The 25872-nt window shown below is 46.4% G+C and overlaps 1 protein-coding gene across 1 annotated transcript in view; it reads left to right on the forward strand.

The window, feature by feature from the left end:
- The first annotated feature begins 7951 nt into the window (after positions 1-7951).
- Positions 7952-25872, forward strand: part of LOC139050513 (juvenile hormone acid O-methyltransferase-like) — an 86288-nt gene continuing 68367 nt past the window's right edge. The window contains exon 1 of the mRNA XM_070526981.1: positions 7952-8029. The gene's annotated coding sequence lies outside the window, so the exon portion shown is untranslated. The remainder of the gene's footprint in view (positions 8030-25872) is intronic.

A 25872-nucleotide genomic window follows, 5' to 3' on the forward strand; every position in this document is an offset into this window, starting at 1 on the left:
CACGGGACCCTGAATGTAGCGTCTGTCACACTCTCGAGACAATAGCTCACGTACTTTGCGTGTGCCCTCAATATGCGGCCGAACGAAGAACACTCAAATCTACTGTTCACTGCTTAGACTCCCGCCCCTTTTCAGAAGAAAAGCTTTTGGGCGCGTGGAGGAGTGTTGACTGTGCCCAACGTGCTATAATATCACTTTTGAGCTTTTTAAGTGAGACTGGTTTAGACGATCGCCTCTAGAAGCTGTGAAACGTGCAGTCAGTGCTTTTGGTGTGTTTGCGCAATAACTTTCTGTGACAAGATTACTTTTTGTATCGACAAGATTACTCTTACGTGTATTGCGTCTTCAGTGCGCACCCGCATATTGGACAACGTGTATATAGTATCTCATTGTAACATACCATAATCACCCGCCACCTACCTTTCCCTGTATTTCCCAATTCCCCTTTCCCCAGTGAGGAGCAGCAGCCTACAGACGCGCTCTCCAGGCCGACCTCTCCTCCTTTCTCCTCATTAAAATCTACTCCTCCTTACCTCCATTTTAACAAATGTTATTTTCAAGAATGGAGAGACATAGCTTTTTGTTCCTCTTCACTCTTACCTTGCCTCTAGGTTTAAATAATTGCTTCATTTTAAATATTTTCACGTACGTGATCACTTATGGAAAAGTGGCGGAGCGCAGCATCGGCAAAATACGTGGAACATTGTCTGCCATTCGTGGAGGCTTCCAGCGCAAGCACGTCCTCTACGTCAAGAAGTCTTATTTGTTGCAACATTGGCGAAAGTGCTGTGAACCATAATTGTCCACTGGATACCTGCATCCTGGGTTGGACTCCTTGCGCATGCATTGCGGCACACCTGTCTTCAAGGCTGGCGAGCAAAACACTCTGGTATAAGCCGGATGACATAATGAAGTGAAAATTTCAGCTGAACGCGGTAACCCTTCAGCTACCACACAATGGCAATGCTTGGGCTGTATCTTGGCTGCTTTTGTGCGCCACAAGAACCCTGGGAGGACAGTGGAGTCGGCGCATGCATAAGACTGTTTTAGAAAAGCGTTCGCAACCAAACGTAAGCGCATTGCGTGCGTAAAAATATAGCGTTGTCATCACAGCGCATGCTCCGAACTTTATTGCGATTCTTTGGATTACAAGCGCTGTGATAACGTACATTATTTAGAGAGTTTAACGTTCCCACTGAAGCGGTCTGCGATGGACGCAAGAAAGAAGATGAAGAAATGGGCTAGGGGAGAAGTGAGGACGAAGAAGTTTGAATGAAATGGCGGATCACACCCGACTCACTGATATTATGTCATTTCTGCTGCCGTTCTAGTTAGGAACAGTACAAACTTTTCGCACGTTAAGAAATAGCGTTGTCAAACATGGCAGCACCCACGGCTACCGCTTCACAGTGAATTACCGAAATAGCTAAACCCTGGCTCTCGTTGATCGCCACTAGCTATTGAAATAGGCTTTCGCTTCCTCTAAACTCACCTGAAACGTTAGCTACATGAGCGCATAGCGCGTCCAGTTTCTGAGATCGTCTGGCGATTAGGGCATCCGTATGCCTGAACGAGACCCGTCCGCACAGCAAGCGAATGTTTGGTTATGATTGCTTTGGTTTGGATGTGTTTCGCACAAGGCACCAGACGGCGCCCTGTCTCCAAACGTCTTGTGAACGCTTGCGCTCCCGCACGTTAAAGTCTTGAAGGGATGAACAACGTAGCGTCCCACAAAGGTGCTTGCCTTTAACGCACATAAGGTGACAGAATCTATTCTAAAACAGTCGGCCGTCTAGGCCATAGCAGGGCCCTACTGTGGCTACGTTGATGTAGAAGGATCGACATTTGGGCGAGTTGGTACTGGCTGAACATCTTGAAGGGGCAGCGCAATAAGACGAAGACAGAAGGCTGTCCGGTGTGTTCCTGCCTTCTGTCTTCGTCTTATTGCACTGCCCCTTCAAGATGTTCTACGTTGATGTGCACATCACAGAGTGGTTCCTTTGAGGATTTCCACATGGCCGTGTGCGCCGTGAGAGCCCCCAGCTGACACATTAAATGTCTTTAGGGCTGAAGGGTTCAGGAAGTTTGCTGATTTCCCCCCCTCGTCTGGCGTAAGTTAGGTTGGCTTTAAAGAGCGTGTGTCAACCTTGGCTATTTCTGGCAGGAAAATTACCACATTCAGGGGCGAAGACCGCTTACACCACCATTCTGCTTATATGAAATGAGGCTCACTCATTGTTAAATCTTTTTTTACAGTGTAGACGTAACTACCACTTTTACCAATGAAGCAGCTTGTGACTATAGGTCTCCCGCAGACTTGTCTTCAGACGCTCCCAAGAACCAGTCAGTTGCAATGGGTTCTGTGCCTTCGAAAAACGCTACCTATAGTGTGAACCATTCGCTTTCAAGTCAGCGGGGATAGTGTTTTCAGCCTTCTCAAATAGCAGCAGAATTACAGGGCTGCTCTTTTTGTCTTCTCTACTTTTAGCCTGCGCAGGAAGTGCGTGCGAATTGACCTTGCATTTAAGCACAGGAAAAGCACGTCTGCTACAAAATCAACGACGTCGGACTCTTCACAAGCTTTTATTTTTGCTTCGTCGATTTCCTGTATACAGGGCAATTACACCGTTTTCTTTTTTTCGCAAATCTAAACCACGGTGGAACAGGCACAATGCAAACAACGTCCCAAGTATATTTTTTCCCTGCAATAGCCAGGAGAGAGAGCAAAAAAGGCCACATGCTACATTCTGGAAGGCGACTTTACAAGAATAACAGTCAGTTCAAAGCTCTGCGCATGGTTTACTGCATCCCTCCATTGGTCGCTTCTTTTGCGTCGTCCTTTCAATGTCGTCAAGAAACCTTAGTGTTGTTGCAGCAAATGAAATCAGACCCGCAGGGATTGCTTAATTTTGGTGACTTCCATTCTGGCGTTTAGGTGGCTAATAGACAACACGACATTTGAAAAGATAATCTTCTCATCTCTTTCGACTTCTCGGACCAGTGGTCAGTCATAAATCTTACCACTGTATTTATTTATTTATTTATTTATTCACGTATCTCTTACAAGAACCAATAGACATTCCTTAATACCAAATGCACAGCAAGAGCGAGGTCACTGGCACAGAAAATACAACAACAATGCTGTCAATATACAATACATAATGAACAAGTGATGTGTCATGTGCGTTCGAGGCCAATATTTAGGGTTCCAAGATGAATTGTTATGAACCATATAAACACAAAAATTACGGGGTTTTACGTGTCAGAACTACAATCTGATTACCAGGCACGCCGTAGTTGCGGTCTCCTGATCAATTTTGACCTCCTTATGTAACGTGCACGTAAATGGTAATGTTAATGCATGAAGATTCTCGCATTTCTTTCGCTTTGGAAAGCGGGCACCGCAGTCGGGTTGGAACCAGCGGCCTCGAGCGACACTGTAGTCACTAAAATAACGCGTCGGTTACAGAAGTATTGATCTGCTGGCCAGTCGCTTGCATAGCGCCATCTTGACGCTGCAGTGCTTTACTGCGGTTTTCCTTACCGTCTGTTCACCGCCGGTAAAATTTGCAAGTTTATTTTTCACATATCCAGGTGGTGGGAAGCCAGGTGGCGTGGCCTTTGCTTACGTCTATAGTGGACAAAATAAAGTTGTTTCACTCACTCACTCACTCACTCACTCACTCACTCACTCACTCACTCACTCACTCACTCACTCACTCACTCACTCACTCACTCACTCACTCACTCAATCACTCACTCACATATCCCTGAAACGTGCCGTACCGTAACATGAATTGACATTGATCCACATAGTCCTCACATGTTACAACGTGTAGTAGCAGAATTTTCGTTTATTGCAAGAGACACCAAACCACGCATGCTCAATGACGTCACATTGCCTCTCTCCCGCGCCGTCTTGTCGAGCTGCCGGGAGCGAAGAATGGCGAAGTTGTTCAGTCGTTTCGCATCGATCACTTGGTGACTAGGGAATCGGCTTGTACGTCTTCCCTATCTCCTCTCCCTGCTCCTTCTCCGTACTGCTGTGCTGAGAGCACAGAGGCGAGCCCTGAAGCTTGGTCAATGTTTTAGAGAGGCAAGGGCATTGTGGTGATTCCCGCGGAGTTCCGGAAGGCATTGTGGCCACGTTCCTTCCAGACGAGGCACGCTTTTTGACAGCGCCTGTCTCTTCTTTTCCCGCACTCCCTACAATGTGCTATCGAGCACCTCCCGACGTGGCATGCAAGACAGCAACAGCAGAAGTTGAAATGTCGAAGGAAAATGAAAATAAAGCTTCGTCCCCCCCCCCGCCCCCCGTAAGAACATCCTTTAAAATTTATTCGACGCTCGATGTAACCGAACCCGCAACTCGCGCAGACTTCGCTGCATCATAGGTTGATGTGGAAGTCTATTCTGTAGGAAGCACGAAAGAGGACCCCCAAATGCATACACGGCATTGAAAATGCGCTGTGTCACTATATTTCTCCAATGCTAATCGCGTTAACGTCAACATTCATCGTGAGGTGGCTTCTGGCATACTTATGTCGTGCAAATAGACGACAAATCTTTAGTCGAAATTTATTTCTAAGTTGGTCCTAAAAAAAATTAAACATAGATGTTGAATTGACCTCGCAGAGCAACTTGTTGTGCTAACGTGGTTTACTGCTTGAAGCCACCCATACTAACAGATGAAGACGTCGAGACGTTTGTACCTCGCTCGATATGCAGATCCAGTTTGGACAACAACAAAGTGCCAGGATTGACAGGGAACGTTACTAGAATTGTGAGAAACATGGGCGCTGGCCCTACCCGTGCAGAACGACAGCAGTGACGAACTAGTTTGCCACTTCGCGACACCCTTCCAAAGCATGTTCAATATGTTGTTTTTGAACATTCTGACGTACAGACGTAGCGCGCCGCACTTACGCTCCGAACGTAATCTGCAGCCAAGCGCTCACATAAGCGACTACTTGTTTTTTATTGTTTCATCCACGCCAAAACATCCTTAAACACGTGACCACAGGGACTGCGGGTCGAACATTTGTCTGCATACATGGGCTGTTCCGGCTGAGTTTGCCTGAATACCTGGCTCCGCAGACTCGACAAACGCCTTGTCGACCTGAGCTGCTACTTATATGTGTTTCGCATGACCTGCTTTGTTCGCTGTAGCAGCACACATTTATTTCACCGGTTGCAGATAGATATTCCATTGAAAGCGCACATGAACTGAAAACACCGCAAGAGGTAGAAATGGTAATAGCGCAGCAGCTGTGTTCCATTAGCTCACCCATGGCATCCACACCTTGTGGTTTACTTGGTGACATGCGTTCATTTCGCTGCAGGGCGATCATAAGTCACAGTTTGTGTGTTAGTTGGAAGGTAATTTCCGGTAACTGAAATCAGGCCACGTCATAGAATCATCACTTCTAGGTAGGGGTGGTCGTAGTGCCGCAGAAGTCGTTTCTCAAGTCTCTGGGTAAGCGCGAATAAGCGCTAATTTTGCCTAGATTTGGACAAAATTACACTTTCCCTAAACAAGGGCTAAAGTCAATAAATCTATGAAAGTCTTGCTAGACTTACCAGCTTTGTGCGCTACCGAAGCGTACGCACAAGTCAAGACGTCTCAATCAACATAATATAAGTGTGTTATGGCTGACTTAGTGAGTTAGCGGCGCTAACTTGTGCCCTAGATTTAAATCAGCTTGGAGATGCACAACAGAAGCGCAAAAAAAAAATTCGCCCCACTTGACGGAGTTCGCATCTGATGCACATGGAGTGGCGACAAACGCACTAGTTTCAAAATCGGCGAAGTCGTTGAGATGGTAGTATCGGAGATTCGGGTTGGGAAAGCCACCCGTATTTCGTTTATACGCCTTGCCTGGCTTATTTAACTCCTGCAGGGTAGGATGAACCTCTCAGTTCCACATAGGTTGGAGATAGCAGTCCAGCAAAATCGTTAACGTTATACACTGCAAAGACAGAGAAGAGCTCCAACGAACGCATGACCCAGCACTTTCCACGCAACATGAAAAGACACGTGAAAAAACACCGTTACACGCTTGTGTAGCGGTAATTTTGACGTGCATAAAAACTTTATTTCATATATACGTACATTCTAGCGAACTAAATATCAACAAATTTTATTTTTAGTTCAACTCAAAACTAGAACTGCTAACGCCAAGAAAAAAGTGCAGCCAGCATATTGCCGTTCGATCTCAGAACACATGAAAGCAGGCAAAAAGAACAAGCAGTCACAGTTTCGCCTAAAAGGCAAAGCATCGATTGCGATGGCACTTAGCTGACAGCTATGAGAAGTAAGAATAGTAGCTTTATCGGTCGTATAAACTCGTAAACAGTAGCTTACCAACTTAACAAGCGTGGTGTCACGCGCTTTCCATGGTGAGGCTCACTTTCCAAACTCTTGCGTGAGGAAGAGCGGCAGCTGCGGCGAGCGAATTGACCTTCATGCTGCTTCTCACTTCAACACAACCTTAGCATCGAGAACACAGTTTACACCTCACATATAAGACATTTTCATGCTTTCAATGTTCCCAGGAGATTACCGGTTAATCCCTCTGGAACACCAGTTAGAATAGCCTATAAATTAATAGGAACCTCCAGACGTCACTAGTTTTGCTGCAGAGGTGGAGTGGTTGACAAGGGAATTGAATTACCAATCCCCCCCCCCCAAGGAAAAAAAAGCCGTGAGCTCAACGCACGGGGCACGTTCGTTTTATCTGAAAGCATCAATAATATGTCCCTACAATAGACTTTGCGACAAAATATTTTTTTTTGTTGGCTAAGCGGATTGTTTCGCCCAAAAATCAAAGCATCGATTGCGATGGCACTTAGCTGACAGCTATAAGAAGTAAGAATAGTAGCTTTATCGGTCGAATAAACTCGTAAACAGTAGCTCACCAACTAAATTAACAAGCATGGCGTCACGCGCTTTCCATGGTGAGGCTCACTTTCCAAACTCTTGCGTGAGGAAGAGTGGCAGCTGCGGCGAGCGAATTGACCTTCGTGCTGCTTCTCACTTCAACACAACCTCACATATAAGGCATTTTTATGCTTACAAAGTTCCCATGATTACCGGTTAATTCCCGCGGAACACCAGTTAGAATAGCCTATAAATTAAACGGAACCTCCAGAAAGCACTAGTTTTGCTGCAGAGGTGGAGTGGTTGACAAGTGAATTGAATTACCAAGCCTATAAAAAAAAAGCCGATACATGAGCTCAACGCACGGCGCACGTTGTTTTTATCTGAAAGCATCAATAATATATCCCTACAGTAGACTTTGCGACAAAATACTCCTTTTTTGTTGGCTAAGTGGATTGTCGAAAATGGCTGACCGGAAGTTGTCTGGGGTCCTGAGCGCACTGATACCACATAGCGGATGCAAAGGCTCTATACTTCACAAGGCTTGTGCCGAAAATTGTGACGTCAGAACCGCCGGCCGACAGTGCAGCTTCAGCGGCAGCGACATCACTCTGCCTGCGTTCAACGCGGTCGCTTCGCTTGGCCGTTAGGGTTCGCTGCTGCTCCTAAAAACGTGTAGTCTTTCTTGTGTGCGGTGCTGCGCTTGTGCAGCACAGTAGCGTCGACAGTACCGGCTTCCGTAGCGTCTACCGCGGATATATGATGTGCGTTCTGAAAGTAAGTTTTGTCATTTATTTTCACACGGAAACTCTTTTGCAAGGAAATCACACCATGGCAGTGTGAACTACATACCGTGAACTATTATTCCACATAGTCACCACTGACATTGAGACATCTGTCGTAGTGTGCAATCAGTTCGAAGAAAGCACTCTGGTAAAACTCAGTGCCCTGCGATGCAAGGAATTTCCGCAAAGCCCGCTTCACCAACAGCACTGTTTTGGAAGTGACGTCGCGAGAGTGCGGCTTTCAGTGCGGAGAACAGGGGCCCATTCATACCTCATAACAGCACACACTTTCATTGGCGACCGCTTTGTCAGCACGCGTCTGCCTGCCATCGTGAGCTGTACTGGAATAACTTCGGACACGCCGGTATGCTACCACTCTCTCCTCTTTGGCACACTGCGCATGCGTTGTTCCTCATTCGCTCAACCAGCAAAGGGCGTGGATTCTGACGGTGATTGCTTGTTTCACCGATTGTGCCATCTGATATTTCGAAAAAAAAGACAGAAAAGAAATGACGACACTTACTTTCGGAGCGTCCCTCTTATTTTCACTTCACTTGGCCTTTGGGGTTCGTTACTGCCGCGGGAAACGCGGTGTCTTTCATGTCTGTTGTGCTGCGCTTGCGATGCGTCCGTAGCGTCTACCGTGGATATATTTTCACTTCGCTTGGCTCTTAGGGTTCGTATCTGCCGCTGAAAACGTGGTGTCTTCCTTGGGTGTTGAGCTGCGCATGTGCGGCATCCGCGTCGTCTACCACGGATATTTGTTCTCACCTTCATGTCTGACGGACGGCACGGTTCTGAACAAGTGTTGTGTGCCGGTGTGCACCGGCAATTTCGAGACTGCGAAAAAGGTGCAAGTTTTTTCGTTCCCCAAAGATGAGGACATACGAACGAAGGGGATGCGTGCCATTCCCCGAAAAGATTTCGCATCAACTGCATCTGCTCAGGTAAAACTTTTATACAATTGTATTCATGCTGCTATTTTCCTCATACGTTTCTGTGTTTGTAGGTGAATTTATTTCATGTTCGTGCAGTTAGCAAACAATACAAAGCATTGCAAACTTATCGCATTCGTGACATCGCTATTTTTTATTGCGACACTTCAAGCACATTTCTGCCGTCGGCGACGCCGTGATGTTCCGCATAAAGTTCAAGGGTGATAACGCCGTCGCCGGGCGTCCTACGCTGCATGTGCGAGTGAAAGCGTGCGAGGACCCGCCGTGGTTGCTCAGTGGCTATGGTGTTGGGCTGCTGAGCACGAGGTCGCGGGATCGAATCCCGGCCACGGCGGCCGCATTTCGGTGGGGGCGAAATGCGAAAACACCCGTGTGCTTAGATTTAGGTGCACATTAAAGAACCCCAGGTGGTCAAAATTTCCGGAGTCCTCCCCTACGGCGTGCCTCATAATCAGAAAGCGGTTTTGGCACGTAAAACCGCAAATATTATTATTTAAGCGAGCGAGGAGCGCCGACGGCTCAATCTCGCCCGTGCGAAAGGGACGAATGCGAACAGGAAGCTCGTCGTCTTCTTCCCCGCGCGACGCACCCAAAGTTGTGAGACGCCGTGGGCAAGAGAAGGGGGGGCGGGGGGGTGCGGCGTTCTCTCCGGCTGCAACTGCGCATGCGGAGGCGGCGTGTGGTCGCCTTGCCGTATCTTGAGAGCTACTCGCGTTGGGGGCAGAGACAGGGCGGGTCGGCGGCTCGTAGCTTTGCGCGTGCTGTGTGTACTCGGTACTCATTCTTTGGGGCCTAATTTACAAAGTGCGTCATTTTGAATGCTGTCTTTGCACTGTGTTGATGCCATCACTAAAGGGCTGTGAATAATCCAAATAAACGTTATGCGATGCGGTTGTAATATGGGTGTATTTTAACGAATGGGGTGATTATTCCGAGAGTTGACCATGCAAGTGTTAAAAAAAATGGCTGTGGCTTAGGTAAGGTTAAGCCCAGGATGCGAAGCATACTAGCCTTTATTTTAGTTGTTGAACCACTGTTTAGCCTGGTGAACTGCTGTTGCTTGGCTATATTTGGTTCGGCTAGACGAAGAAACAACTCATGCATTACTTCTTCGCCTTCAAGAGTGGAACGCGACAGCGTTCCCGTCGACCCGCCAAGGGGTGTAAGACAATGGGCTACAGGGCAGCGACTACGCGTCCCGCATTGGACGCGGTGAGCGTCGAGCAAAGCAGCGTTCGGCGCGGCAACGAAATGTGCGCCTGAGCAAGAGACGCACGCCTTAGAAACAGCGCGTTTCTAAGGCAACACCGCATTCACTAGAGGCGCTTTTGTACCGCTTTGAAGCGTTGTACTCGTGGCTCAGTGGTAGCGTCTCCGTCCCACACTCCGGAGACCCTGGTTCGATTCCCACCCAGCCCGTCTTGCAAGAGTTGAGCCAAAGCCACTTCTCCTCTGTCGTGACGTCACGGTGTCACGTGATTTCATGGTCACCGCCGCGCCTGAGGAGCTGGGTTGAGCCCTCGTAATATGCTTCGCGTAAAATACCTCAGCTAAAGCCACCCGGTTTCAGTTAAGTAGCGTGCCACGTCTTAATGCTGCAAACAGCCTCTCCAGCTTTCATAATTGAATACCCCAGCCCCATTCAGACGTCCTATGTGCCAGTGCGAATTGTTCTTTATCGAATGCTAGGGCGGAACACAATGTAGAGGCTGAATTGCTTGTGAAGAGAAAAAAATTGGAGGACGCTTAAGCTTCGCCTTCAAGAGTGGAACGCGACAGCGTTCCTGTCGACCCGCCAATGGGTGTAAGACAATGGGCTACAGGGCAGCCATCACTTACGAGGCGCCCCGCATGAGACGCGGTGAGCGTCGAGCCATATGGTCGAGCAATGCGGCGTTCGGCGCAGCAACGAAACGTGCGCCTGAGCAAGCGGAGCGAACCAAAGAACTCGGTATCCCGGAGGAGGAAATGATGCACGCCAGCCAAACGCCGTGATCGGCACGGGCAGAGAGATAGAGAGATAGTGATCTAAAGAAAGGAAGGACGCTTGATTCTACAGAGGGAACAAGGCGAAGCGTTGTCAGGGGAGAGAGTCCGAGCCGCGACAGCTCCAATGCGCGCGTGGCGCGCCATCTGTCGGGGCAGCGCCGTACATGGAGAGGAGGGGGTCTTCTGTGTTTGCCGCAAGATGGCTCTCCGTGTGCGGAAAGCGCAGAAGAAATGCAGCGAAACGCACTTCGCTACCCGTGTAATTGCGACTTCTGTAAGTTACATGGTCATAATTACCGATATACACCACAGTATAACTTTCCACGGCTCGTTTCGAAGGCAACACCGCATTCACTAGAGGCGCGTTTGTACCTTTTGGAAGCATCGAAGTCGTGGCTGAGTGGTAGCGTCTCCGTCTCACACTCCGGAGACCCTGGTTCGATTCCCACCCAGCCCATCTTGGAAGTTGCTTTTTATTTATGGAGTGCCTGCCGTGATTTATCGCTCATGGTCAACGCCGCAAAACGCCGACGCCGACACCCGACACCGACGCCGACGACACCGGCTTTTCTGCGACACGAGCTCCTTAACGCTATCGCGTTAAACATCATTATGAAACTAAGCGGTATCTCACATTCAACGAAATAAGTCGCAGCGCACCACGCTCAAGCAGGAGCCAGCCGTCCTGCACGGCGTGACGTAACCTACGTCATCTCACGTGACCTGCAGGCCTGACACACCTGTCGAGGAAGTGTTGTCACAAAGCGCACGAAGCTGTGAGCCCCGGCGAACCTAGACTATGTACAGATCGCGGATAGGTTTCAAGATAAGGCCCGTGCAGCCGCGCGAGGCCAACACCAACTAGATAGCACAAGGCCCGTTCACTACGCTCCATGACGTCATGCTACTTGGCCCGAAATTTCCATTGCCAAGGCTGGCGTGACGAAAGCGGCGACGTCAAAGTCACTGTTGCTTACTCGGGAGCATCCCCATTAGATTCTATGGCAGTCGGGCCAGGTAGCATGACGTCATGAATAGGAGTGCACAGGCCTTGTGCTATCTAGGTGGTGTTGGCTAGGCGGCCTCCCTCTCCTAGTAGAGCGCCCCTCCCTCTCTTTCCCCCGCTGCATTGCGCGCGGATGAAGACGGCACGCTTCTTCCCCGCTGTCTTCCCTTGCGCTGACGAAATTCAGCGGCCATCGTCGGCTCACCCTCGCACACTTTCTCTCGCACCTATAGCATACGACGCTCGGCGACGATGTTACCGCCCTTGTACTTTATACGGAACATCACGACGACGGCGACGGCAGAAATGCGCCTAGAATGTCGATATAGCTGCTAGCGCAATAAAATGAAATTGCAGATTTTATCGTTCGAAACGTTCGAAAGCAACACGAGATCAATAAGAAATGCCGTGGAAGGGCATTCCGGAATTATCAGAAAGTACAGTCACGAAAAAAAAAAGACGCCACATTTTATGAACTTTTAAAGGTAATTTGTATACCTGTAGCCTATAAATAATCATTTACCAGCAGTAATTGGCCTCCATGCTGATCGTTTTCATTATTCTTTACGAATAGCGTGCAGAGTGAGAGACAATTCGCAAAACTGAACGCACATTCACGTAACCAGAATACGGCGACTCGAACTGACATCCATCTTCATTTTGAATTGGCCGCAGTGTGTGCGAATGCCCAGGTCGCAGCACTATTTGTTCATTCTCGACGCCTTGATGACGTAAATCCTCTAGTGGGTGCGGTCGACGTCTGGAGAGCGCATTTTCACCGTCTCCTATGCCAGGTCTGTAAAGAACTGTTGCTTCTCGTCTTCCGAGACAACTGCTGCCAACGGGATCAACGAGGCATACTTCTCTGCGATACAGAAAGATACAAAGAAAGAAACAGAGATCTTTACACTTGTTCGTTTAAAAAGATCAGTGAACAAAGATATTTCATTACTACAAAGCAGCCATTGTAGACTTTACGGATACCCTAACAGTGCCAAACAAGAAGACAGGTGAAACAGACGTGCACAAGACTGACTCTCGTCACCCCATCGGATTCACATGAGAGAACAGATGTACATCTCATTTTCACATCAGACGAGTACTGCGTGCATAAGTTCTAAACGAAGAAATTAGTAGCCTGAGGCAAAGCTCGCTTCGAAGGCTGTGTCCAGTGTTTCCCACCTGTCGCCTAAAAACTATGGAAAAAATATTCCAAATTTCCTTGTTGCGAAATAAGCTTATACAGAGCAGGTAGGGTACTGCGCAAGATACACGAAGGCCTGAAGGAAGGATAGGACAGAGCGTAGACTAGAAAATGTTCATTGTATAAAACAACAGAACGCCAACATAGAGGCAAACTAATCACGTGTGTGACCTGGAAGCTATTTTCCCACCACCGAAAGAAATGGATATGACCGGGGAAAGTTTATCACATAGCCATTACAAAAAAAAGACAATAATGTGAAAAATAAAAGAAAATGCTGGGAACTACCGACACTAATAAAACAAAAGCAGATGTTGATGAAATCAAGATGCTAGAAGGGAATACAATAAACAAAAACACCTTTACTTGACCACAGAGAAATGCAACTTCCCTGTCTGAAAGTACTATTGAAGCCGTTCTTACGCCTTTGTGAGTATTTTGCGTAATGCAGAGAGCTTAAATCGTTTTACAGCAAAACAGTTTATGCGGACCCTGTGCCGTTTTTGTGGGACTCCGTTAACGAGGGCCCACGTCACCTAGCGTGAGAGGAAAAGCAAGAGCTCAACAGGGGCAAAGGAGTTGGAGTGGCTGCTTTGCCCCTGTGAGAATGTAATCTTATACGGTTCTCACATGACGCATTTTTGGTGATCAAGCCAGTTCGGCATCGAATTTATCGACGACTGATTCCACCCTGCCGCGAAAGAAACAATTGTTATGCTGGCGGTTTGCAGCCAACGAACCGCCCCCACCGATTGAAGCGTCACCCTAGGTGTGCCTGGCTTCCAGCGCTTCTTGCGCTGGAATCCCGGCGCACCTCCAGTGGTGGGCCTTGCACCCAATATATGAAGCTTTGTATTAGTGGTTCCGCACGTTCATTTCTAGCTATAACTAGGGGAAGTAGTTTTAAAGGTAGGTAAAAAGGGGCGGAGTGACTTACACGCGAAAAAAAGCACGGCAAAATACAAAGAGAAGCCTCACGCGCAAAAAAAAAGAATGAACACTAAGAGAAACGAAAAAAAAGCACCCCTAAAGCATGTTCACCACGCGAAGGACACAAAAGCGAAAATGAGTTGAATAAATCTTAGAATAATACTTGTGCACGTACGATTCAATGAATAAAAATGGGTCTACAGCCATACTATATGGTAAATCAATGATGCCCGTGAGACGATGTACCCACCATCTTCACTGTGTCACTGCTATTCCATAAGCGACCTATTATGTTCTCACTGTCGTGTGCACTCAGTCATTCTGCTGCTATTAGGCGCCCCACCATCTACCCAATACACCCAACATTCATCCAGCATGCACACTATTCACCGACCGTTTACACAAGTAACACAGTATGCATCCTACCATTAACCCAGCGCAACTACCCTACACCCAGTATGTTCATCATTCGCCCGCCATTTACACAGGTCATCCTGTATGTATCCCAATATCCACCCAGCACATCCACCATTCACGCAGCATGCCCACCATTGAGACAAGTACCCAGTGTATCTCCTACCAATACATCCTACTGCACCCACCATCCATCACTGCCACCAGCATCCATCCACTGCATCACCATCAACCCAGTATACCCCCGATGAATTCCATCATATCCACCATGTTTCTCGTCATGCCCAGCACACTTTCCATCACGTCCACCATAGAATTCAGATGGGGAATGCTGGGATTTTCAATAGGGAACCCACCTCCAACTTTCAAGTTGGCCCACTCAGAAAACTTCAGTTGGCCAACCACGATTGAAACTTCCTCGTGTATTTTTGAAGAGCCCTATGTATACCAATGCGTACGCAGTGATGATTTCTATTTAATATTTAAGTTTAGGTTCACACTTTAAGAACTATTATTCGTCTTAACTTCGCTAAGTATGCATATTTGCAGATACAAGGCGTTGCACTTTTTGCGTGACATGCTGAGGTACTCGCGAAACAATGCTCATGCTTCTAAAAAACAAAAAAATGAACATGGTTTTTATCTTCCCGAAGCAAAGACACGGTGAATAAATAAGGTCATGGTACGGCATTCCGCACCCGCCATAGTTGCTCAGTGACTATGGTGTTAGGCTGCTGAGCATGAGGTCGCGGAATCGAATCCCGGCCGCGGCGGCCGCATTTCGATGGGGGCGAAATGCGAAAATACCCGTGTACTTTGATTTAGACGCACGTTAAAGGGAAGCTGAAGTGGTTTTCAATTTCCATGAATTGCTGGGATTGGGAAGAACAGACCTAATAATTTACGGTTCCGAAATTTTTTTCTTCGTTTTGTTAATATAAGGGACGGAAATCGCTTTCTAAATCACCCCCGCGGACACGCCCCCATCGCTTCCCGGAGCGACGGGTGAGGAGGCTACCAGAGGAGAGAACCGGCGAGAGTGACGTCACTGGCGGGGACCGAGCTGGCGGGGACCGAGAACCCCCGGTGGTCGAAATTTCCGGAGTCCTCCACTACGGTGTGTCTCGGAATCAGAAAGTGGTTTTGGCATGTTAAACCCCATAATTTATTTTTAAGGCACTCCAGAATTCTTCACAAAATGCAATCGTGAAAAAGAAGGCTCCTATGGCATTCATGAACTACTCAAATTGATTGGAATAACTGACATCTATATCTGATCATTTAACAACTATAAATGGCATCCTTGCTGATCGGTGTCTTTATCTTTTTTTTTATTAACGTGCAGAATCAAAGACAATTTGAAAAACTGAACGTACATTCGCATAAGCAGAAGACGCTGACTCGAAATGACTTCCACATTTATTTTCAATTGGTCGCACTCTGTAAGGATGAAACAAATAGGGGCTTCTGCCGTCTCTCGAACAGCCGATCAGGTTGCCGCCCTATTTGTTCATTTTCGACGCCTTGATGACGTACATTCTGTAGCGAGTGCGGTCGATGTCCGGATGGTGCATTTTCATCGTCTCCTGCGCAACGTCTGCGAGGAACTGCGGTTTCTCGTCCTGGGACACTACCGTTGCCAACGGAATCAACAAGGCATAACTCTCTGCGATACACAAAGATACAAAAGAAAGAAAATGTTGCCAGTTCGTTTAAGAAGGTAGATGAACAAAGCTATTTCATTACTTTAAAGTAGCCTCTGTAGACTTTACGGATAACCTAACAGCGCCAATCAGAAGGCAGGTGAAACAACCGCACAAGACTAAGTCTCATCGCCCGTTGGATTCAGATGACAGAAAGAATGTACATCTGTGTTTTACATCAGACGAGGACTGTCTGTGCTAGTTCTAAAAGAAGCCTTAGTTAGCTTGAACAAAGCTCGCTTCCAGTGTTCTGCCTATTGCCTAAAAACAATGAATGCAGAAATTTTACTAAATTACTTTGGTGTGGACTGTAGTTAGTTCATTCCAGAAAAAAAGTTGCGCACTCCACAAGATACAGGAAGAAGGGCTGATGAAAGGATAGGACAGAGCGCAGACGGGAAAATGTGCGTTGTATGTAACGAAAGAAATTCATAATATAGGCAAAGCGCAGAAAATGCAGGAAGTGTAGAAACCTATACAGCCATTTTCAGAGCAGAGGAACAGAAGATAGTTGCACAAATGTTTTTTCCACAGGTTAAAAATTGGATATAACAGGAAAAAGCTCCTCACACGCCCATTGCAAAAAAGAAACACGCATAAAAACGAGAAAGAAACATACAAAAACAACCGTCTGCAATATTAACAGCAAAACGAAAAAATGAGGGTGATGATTACAAAATAATAACCGATACCAATAAAAACAAAAAGCAGATGGTGATAACAACGTTAAGAAATCGGATACAAAACGCGCAAAAAGCTTCTCTGCTTCACGATCGAGAGAAGCAACCTCCCCATCTGAAGGAAAAAATGGAGAGTGCGCCTTCATACTTGTCAATAACTTTCCTGATCAAGAAACCTTCAATAAATCATTTTCCTCTTTTATTGCGTGCTGCTGTCATGGCCCTCAATGCGGCAAGAAGCAACAACTCTCGTAATGGTAGGTCCATCATTGTTACTTCTTAGAGCCTGTCTGTGCTCTCGTATGCGATCATTAATGCATTCACATTTTCGCCCTATGTAACATTATCCCACACGATAAAGGAACATGGTAAACAACCCTGGAGATACATTCCGAGAAAATTTTGGATGCTTCTTTGAGCATTCTCTCTTATTCTGTAAGGGGATGATTGAACGAATTCGTTCTAACTTGCATGCAGCTGAGACTACGGCCTTTACCCCTTGTCTGCTCGCAACTTTCTTGACGTCATGCGAGAACCTACCTTTCACGCGCAAATCCAAGACATTCAATTCGAATCGGTCTGGGGTTTGCTTTAGAGATGCATTTATGCGTTGAACGTGTATCTGAACTGGTGGCATCAAAGATGGCCCCGAACGGAATCTTCTGCTTTAAGGACAAACTGGAACGAAACTTAATTGAGGCCACAGTGCATATAAAAAATGAGTACTATAGGCTGCTGAAGCAAACATGGCTAAGCTTCTCGGCTAACAAGTGTATAATGATCTACCAACAGGCACTAACTTCCATTTTAGCAGACGATACTTTGCGCGTCGACACTGTAAAGCAGATCCCAGCACAGCGCCTCGAGAGCACCAGCGTGCTGTGGTCTCTCCCCGGTTTCTGAGGCTGTGTCGAGGTGCCACGATCGCGGTCGAAGTTCTAGGATCTGCGTCGATTCGCCATAACGGTAACCAAGTTTTTCTTTAGTTTTATTATTAGTAAACGTCTTTTTTGCGCCTTTTCCTTACCTGTTAATTTATGTTTGACGCGCAAAATTGTGCATTAAAGCTATTATTCCATATGTTTCTGTTAGGCCACACCGCTGCAGCAGACAGGGCAATCTAGTCATTGGCGATGCAGAACAAGGCAGATATTGAAAACCAACGCCTTTTTTTTACAGACTCCTCATTTCAAGCTTCATCTTCTACATGGCTTAGCCGGCAGGACAGGACGTAACCCTCATTTGCCCTCTATGGCTTGGTAGCTTCCAGTAATGCGTACTCAAACCTCATTGGAATAGCCACAAGTCCGGAACGATCAGTGGACTGCTCCTTTCGTTGCCACCATACGTTAGGTTAAGCATAAACGTTTATGCAGATCTCTCAAATGTATGGCTATATCGGTGTGCCTATAGGTAAAAATTGATGCGTATATATATATAACCTACATACGACTAAAGACCCTAAAAAGTTCTCCGACAGAATTTGAGAGTCGTAAATAATTGATGAAGTACTTAGGAATGTTCGATGTTCCATGTTTCCGTGGCTCTATAGGGTATCGCTCTGAGCTGAGGCTGCTCACCGCACTTGCGTAGTAAGTGTAGGAAGAGTACGAATGTGTCTGCTAAAGTTGATTTACGCGCCACAGGTATTAGAGAAAACGGTATTTCAGCCATGAAGCAGCAGAGGAGCGAGCACGAGACTTCACCGTAAGCCACTACGCAATACGTTAGGCACGTTCTACCCATCTGCCAGAGTGAAGCACATGGCAGAGAAACATACCAGCCACCCTTTCGATGCTCATCTTGTCAAACAACGTGCACACTGGAAGCTCTATAATGCTCGGTGAGAGTCCAGCTTCTGCCAGGATTCTGGAGATGTATTCAATGCGCTCGTCGCCGTTCATGTCTTGCGTCTTCGGTACCATCTGGCTGACCAACTGGACAGTGAGAGGAAAGGGTCAGGAAACGTAGGCCTATGGCGTTGTTTCAAATATTCCTTCACTTTGACCACCGTATGCTCTCGTTCCGAAACGGAGAATGGAGTGAGGATACTGTTTTACTAGGTGTTGCATAAGGATACTGTTTAATAAAAATGAGAAGGGCCCCTACTTCACATGAGGACACGTGGGGACCAAGGTACACACCCGTCCATATTCACATAGGCAGCAGGTAGCGCCACAAAATAAAACTGTCCTGAGTACTTTCGCACTGTGTACTGCTTTCACTCCTTTTAATTGAGGAAAGTGAACGCTATAGAGTTATATTTAGCTGTACTGGTAAACTAAGCTTGTCGCACGAAAAATGCATTTGTTCGCGTCGTAAAAGAAGGCTTCGGGAGCCGGAAGAAATGCCGATAGAACAAATGATGGCTGGAGATACCACCATGCACTTCTGGCATGTTCTCCATGACATCATGCATTTTCGAGTGTGGACATGCTTTAAATAAACGTCCGTTGATTAGGATTTACAAAAATATATAAAGACGGAAAGACTCTGGATAACAAGTTTCGTAATATTTCCTTGGCATCTATACGATTCATATACGACAACATGCTTTTGAATTTATACGTGACAAAAATACTCAAAATTTAGTGCAAACCTTAAAAAGCCATTAGTGGACCAAAAATTTCTCCTGTATCGATGTGCACTTTGCCCCAAGGAAAAAAAATACAGCTTGGAAAACATGTTCTAGCAAAAGAAAGTAATGTAGGAGTGATATTTTTAGTTCAAATATTGCATACATGTATTGCGCCTTAGTTACTCCTAGGCTTGGCAAGATTGTTGAGATTTCTGTTTTTTTATTGATTTCTCCCGGCCTGTAGCAGTAGGTTGCAGCACTGTTGTGACCCATTTCGGATTGTTTGTCTTTCACGACGTCTGATATGGTTAAGGATGTCAGTCTTGCCACCCGCGTGGTTGCTCAATGGCTATGGTGTTGGGCTGCTCAGTAGGGAGTCGCGGGATTGAATATCTGGCCACGGCAGCCACATTTCGATAGGGGGCGAAATGCGAAAACAACCGTGTACTTAGATTTAGGAGCACGTTAGAGAACCCCACGGGGTCGAAGTTTCCGGCGTCCTCCACTACGGCGTGCCTCATAATAAGAAATTGGTTTTGGCACGTCAGACCCCATAATTTTATCAGTCTTATTAGTTATTAGGCGTGTCTTTACACTCAAAGGGGTCGCCAAACTTTCTATAAATTTGGCTACGAAGTCGATAAAGGCGTTACTAAAAGTGTCGCATCAGTTTTAAACTAACCTGTTGTTTTGAGACACTATAAAACAGGCTAAAGTGGCGTCATGCAACCACCGAGACATTTTGTATTCGGCTATCGTGTTGGTGCATAGAAGTAATAAATAGTGAATTTATCAACCGGTTGCAGGGGGCTTTTACTTTAATAATATGTTTACTAAACAGCGGATTAGAATAGCTGAAATTATGCCTTCGCCTTAAAATTATGACGCTTCCAGTCTCGTGCCGACCAAAAGAACATGGTTTACCCGATTTCCCTGTCCCGAAAACACGCTTGGTTTATGGTATGACGGAGAATTCTTTGGTATTCAAAGCTCGTGAAAGGAGAACCAAATTTTGCGACATGCACTTTATCATGCTTATATGGCGATTACAACTGCGTCACATTATTGCAGTTCAAACACTACGTTGCTTTCCCATGGCCCACGTGATACCTCCATGCAGAACCCAATTTCGTCGAAATCCGTGAGAGAGACAGGGGCTCCAAGATTCTCGCTATTCCACAAGCCCTTCAACTCCGACACGTAACACTTTGCTCGAATTCATCAGTTTTATTATGAACCTGCTGCATTTTCAATCTCAACATGCAGAATATCGCAATAGGTTTTCGCAATTAAATCAAGTGCTACTCTTGCGAGCATCCACCAAACGAACCCATATAGTAAAACTGCAGGCCCAGCAGCGTTAATTGGTTTCGTAGAGAACATGATTTGAAAAATTGGCTGAAGGCTTAGCTTCGTTAAGCCCGGAAGATTGTGAAAGCAATACCCTTGGCTGCGCCTTGGTTCGGCTTATGGTGTGGCCATGGTTTCCCTTTGTTAAACTTATGGCTGTACCTCATCCGACATAGCGCAAGGCAGCGCGCCTACCACTGCGAGGAGCTGAGCTGTAGCCCCATTCATCCTCCTAGCGTGACGTCACACCAGCGAGCGCCCTCTCTCGGTAGCGCCGCAGCAGTGGCGCGCAAGGCTTCGCCTCCACCATCGATGCCGCGAGCTGGGGCCCCGTCTCTCGGTCTGGCGTGACGTCACACGGTCACGTGACGCGCAGCTGTGTAAGGAGGGGCCACGACCACCGATGGGCCGAAAGTGCGAGCAGTATTGCTTTCGCAATAAAACGCATGTCTTGAAATCCCTAGGAAGCGCGTTTCCCGCTACCCAGTAAAGTGTGGTGTGTGAACTCTGTCGTTGTAGATGCAGCCGCTTGAAGAATAAAAACACTACGCCTGTTTTCATTGTGGTGGCGACCAACGTTTTTTTCATCGTGGTCATGGAGCCCACGCTCAGTAATGCCGATTTCGACTGCCGACATGTAGCTTGTGTCTAATTCAGCGCCTTTTAGAAAGCGAATTTCGAGCCAGCTATTACAGTCGCTAATATGTCGCCTATCCTTCTGTCATGCTGCTACCAAAACAGCCACCTGTGAATAAATGAGAAGAAATGTCGTCATATATGCACAACTTTCCCTAACTCTTGTTACGAAATCCTAAAAATGGCAACACTGTTAACCTTCTATTGCATGAATTATGAAAAAACGATATAAAAAACTATTTTTTTTCAGCTTTTAATATTGATTGAATGAACAAACACGTATACAAAAAGTTTCAGAGTTAGAACGATGGTATTAATAAAGATACAGGTTTGTGCCAAATATGGCACACCATAAAGATGGCCGAGCGGCCTTACTTCCACGGACGGAAAACAAAGCTTTACGGACGGAGGTATTTTTAGCCCGATGTATGGAATGAAATGAAACAGTTGTTTGCTGCCTTCAGGCAGAAATGAATTTTGCACTTCCTCTATCTTACCGAAGACTTGTTTTTGCAAGATGGCCGCTTACATCTTTGTTTCTTCACATCAAATTCTGGCCAGTGGCCGAGTTGGTCAGATCGGTCATCTTTGGGTGGAATTGCGGCTACTGGTCCCTGTGATTTTTTTACTTAAACCTGGAATTCGATGTCTTGACTAGAAGGCCATCCAGGTCGCTTGTTTGGTAGGCACTTGTTATGCGAGGTAAGGCATTCTGCAATTTCTGCTTTGAATTGAGCCAGCGGTAGTACTTGTTTCTTCCAAAGCTGCTCCTGCACCCCCCTGTACAATAGTCATGTTGCTACTACCGATTAGTCTAGCATATGCGTAAAAATTCGAAAGTTCCATTTCTTCGACCTGATATGTATGCGGTAAAGTCCAAGCAGTGAGTTCATCAGGTGGACCCCACCCATGTACCTGTTGTGGATCATTACCACGCTGGGGCAATCAATTTCGCAACACTCCTTGGCCTAGGTAAACCAGCGCTTAGTCTTTTGGACTGAATTTCTCCCAACAAAGCTACACAGAAATGTCATGGCGCGGCTATCCTATACCGCCGCAAACATGATAACTCCACGTCATCTATTGCGCTTGTGAGGGCCTCTGAAGCACTACGGCCTTTACATTTCAGTTCCTTTTCGCTTTTCAGGCGGCAGTTTGGTAGACGTGTCACCCTCACCGTACCGATCGACAGAATTCCATCTTGTGATAGAGTGACCCGCAGCATCGGGCTATTGAACAGATGGCAGCTCGTTACCATATTTTGTCTTTCAAGTGCATACTGTGCCAAATCTGGCACACAACGATTTCGGGTTCTCTGCTGTAGTTAAAGACGAAATTGAGAATACTAATAACTGGCTTGAAAGGGTGAGACCAAAAAATATGTCAAAACAATTTTTCTATGTTCCCGCGGTGTAAATTTTCAGAGAAAAAAAATACCAGTTGCTCGTGTTTACCCCATCTGAGTTTCACGTCGCTTCCCAAAATCTTCTTCACCTCTGTTTTGTGTATCGCTCAAGACATAGCAGCACTTGCCCGTAATAAGTGCGCATAACTATGAGAATTACTCTGACGGTATCACATTCTCAACTGGGAATCTCACAGACGTGAAAAAAAATGGTAATCGGTATGTGCCAAACATGGGACGCCATGCAATAGAGGGTTAAAAAGACGGCACAACTATCAAGTGCGTAACCTTCGTGACATCGACGCTGACAGTACATTGCACTACCATCCGCACTACTGCCAGCGCCAATGCAGTATGTATAGAACGACAATTGGCAGACATCTTGCCAAGCGCCCGTCTCTTGCAGTAATATTACTATTTCATGGTTTATGCAGCTAAGCTGACTTAACTAGACTCTTAAAAGTGCTGTCGTCCGAAACTCACGTGAGAATACTTGCTCCAACCCTCCTTCTTAAGCAGCTCATGGTTCACGTCGAATGACCGCAAGGACGCGTGGAAAAACAGAAGGCACTCGCCGCGAGGTTTCAAAAGCCTGGCCACGTTCTTGAGCGCCTTAGCTTGGTCTTGCACCCAGGTGATAGCGTGGAACGAGTACACCCTGTCGAAGAGACCGTGCTCGTCGATGAACTCGGCCACGTCCTCGTCGCTCTCGATGTCCAACTTCCTGAACTGCAGCTTGTCGTGGGGATAGTGTCGAGCGGCGTGGTCCACCATAGCTGCCGACAAGTCGACGGCGACGATGCGCCGGCACGGCAGGCATCGAGGAAGCAGCTCCTCTAGCGTCAGGTCTCCGATCCCGCACCCGACGTCCAGGAACTGCTGCGTCTCGTCCGGTTCGCGCCGGAACACCTTCTGGCAAAAGTCGAGCATCCACCTGGTGTGTTCTCTGGGCAGGCGCTTGTCTCCTTCATATTGCTGGGGCGTGAAAGTGATGACGTTGCAGGCGTCACCTTGCGGTATGGGCAAAAAGAAACCGTTAGATGTGGTTATTAACGATGTCTCTTTGCGTCGGCCTCACCAATTAGCTTGTTTTGATAAGAACATTACTCCTCATTTCAAAGGGGCTTATTGGCAGTGGCCCACACGTAATTATCCAAAATGTTCTCAAGGACCTTGATTGAAGAGGCACATACTTACTGGCACATACATACCTAGTCACCCTAGCTGACACCAAGAAAGTTAGTGAAGACCAGCACAGGCCACCTGGTAGCTACTCAGTGCTCTAAAGCAGGCGTTAAAGAGTTTCTTCGAACAGTGGTACCCACCCAGTCTCGCATCCAGCGTGACGCAGATGGGCGTGAAGGAGGCTCACTCTATCGGGGCACGTATGTATACATTTCAATATGCTCAGTGACCCCAGCTGCTGCGACGGTCGGAGTGGGCCAATGCTCAGCCATGGGACCGCGGACAACGCAGTGAGCCAGGTAGGCGGGCAATGACATAGATACAAACATATATGACCCGAAACATAGACACAAACATGCATAGTTGGACCCCAGAAAGTGCATTAAGTGCCCTGAAAATGCTAGCGCATTAATATCTTGGAAAAGAATTCGACCTCTAGTTGACGTCCATCAAATGTTGCTGCTCCTACGTGGTTCTGACAACAAATTCTACTGTCCATACTACCCATTCTCAACTGCAACTAACCAAGCAAGGCAGTGTTGTTTCTTTTTCACTTCAACTTCACATTGCATCACCTTCCGATGTTTTTAGATTTACGGCGCTGCTCTCAATGCATGGTCACTTTCATTTTGCAGCCTGTACGACTGCCTTACTTGAGGGAGAAATTCAAAACAACCGTCTAACTTGACTTAGGCGCTGATGGAAAAAGCGCAAGTGACCAATGGTAATCTGCAATTGACCGCACGGCGTGTCATGTAGCAATTGCAGTGAATAGACGTCACATTTAAATATTTATCATTATTAAGATTAACGGCAGAAAAACTGAGAGCTGCGAACCACTCAGAAAAGCTGAAATACCTGTGATAACTACATATGCCAACCTACGTAATAGGTTATAACCTCAAAATACATGATAATCTCCTAAATGATAATCTCATCGACTAAAAATGTATACTAGTTTGTTGGAAGGACATCACCGTATTTGCACGAAAATACCGCGACCACAATTATAACACGATGGAGTGCTTTCTTTCTTTCTTTCTTTCTTTCTTTCTTTCTTTCTTTCTTTCTTTCTTTCTTTCTTTCTTTTTCTTTCTTTCTTTCTTTCTTTCTTTCTCTCTTTCTTTCTTTCTTTCTTTCTTTCTTTATTTCTTTCAGAAAAACTACATATTTTGTATAAGAATTATACACCTCGCGCACCTCAGTATAAAGAGAGGCACATACTGAGGCTCGAAATATCGAAAAAGAATTCGCCTTTTACTTATGCAAATATGGCACCTTCTCTGGGGGCAGCTCTATCTTTAGCTGTATAGGCATAGTTTTTATTGTATCGCATAGCCTAGCGATAGATGCCGGAGATAAGCATGGGGGATAACTGCAGCTATTAAGACAATAAAATTGTGCTTTCTTTCGGATAGATATATTGTACTTCAGGGCGTTCCTCTGAAAACTTCGTCCTGCTTCCACATAAGCTTTTTACTGCCCCGTTTAGGATCACCCTGTAATCTCTTTGAATGAAAATGGTTAAAAAAAATGATGGGCAATTTGTCCTTTTCTTTTATAAATTGAGCGATGAGACCGCAACGACGATAGCTCAGGGCAACGTAACTACAATTAGGATAGTTTTGCGTGTCGTAGATTCTTTTTTGCGGGCAGTCTCCTCATGGACTACGCTGGTTTATGCCTTTCAACATAAGCTGAAGTCCTGGCTTATTAATTCGGAATTATTCAGGTATGAACAAGCGTTGTGAAACTCGGTGACGTCATGTGGAATTAGAGTAGAAAAGTTAGGATGGCGTCGGCAAGTCTGTTTTTTTTCCAGTTTTTCTTGCTGTACCAAAGCACTATTCAGGTTGGAAAGATGTCTGGACGGTGTTCCAGAAATTCAAATTCTCATTGAAGCGTTACACTTCCTTTTGGTGTCTGTCTAGTTAATGAATTGTCGACACTTGTGTTGTTATGTGTATTTAGGAAAACAGAGGGGACGCTACCTAAGTGGTTTTCGTGAGCGCCTGTTTAGACATACAACAATCAAGAGGCTTGTGCAGACAGCCTTCAACCCTTCATTAGTTTTCAAGCGATTACAGAAGGTTATATATAAATTGAAGGCATATAGATTACACGCTACGTGTCATATCGGCCACTGCCAACGGGTATTGCACCATGAACGC

Source organism: Dermacentor albipictus, chromosome 10, assembly GCF_038994185.2.
Source record: "Dermacentor albipictus isolate Rhodes 1998 colony chromosome 10, USDA_Dalb.pri_finalv2, whole genome shotgun sequence".
Classification (NCBI taxonomy): Eukaryota; Metazoa; Arthropoda; class Arachnida; order Ixodida; family Ixodidae; genus Dermacentor; species Dermacentor albipictus.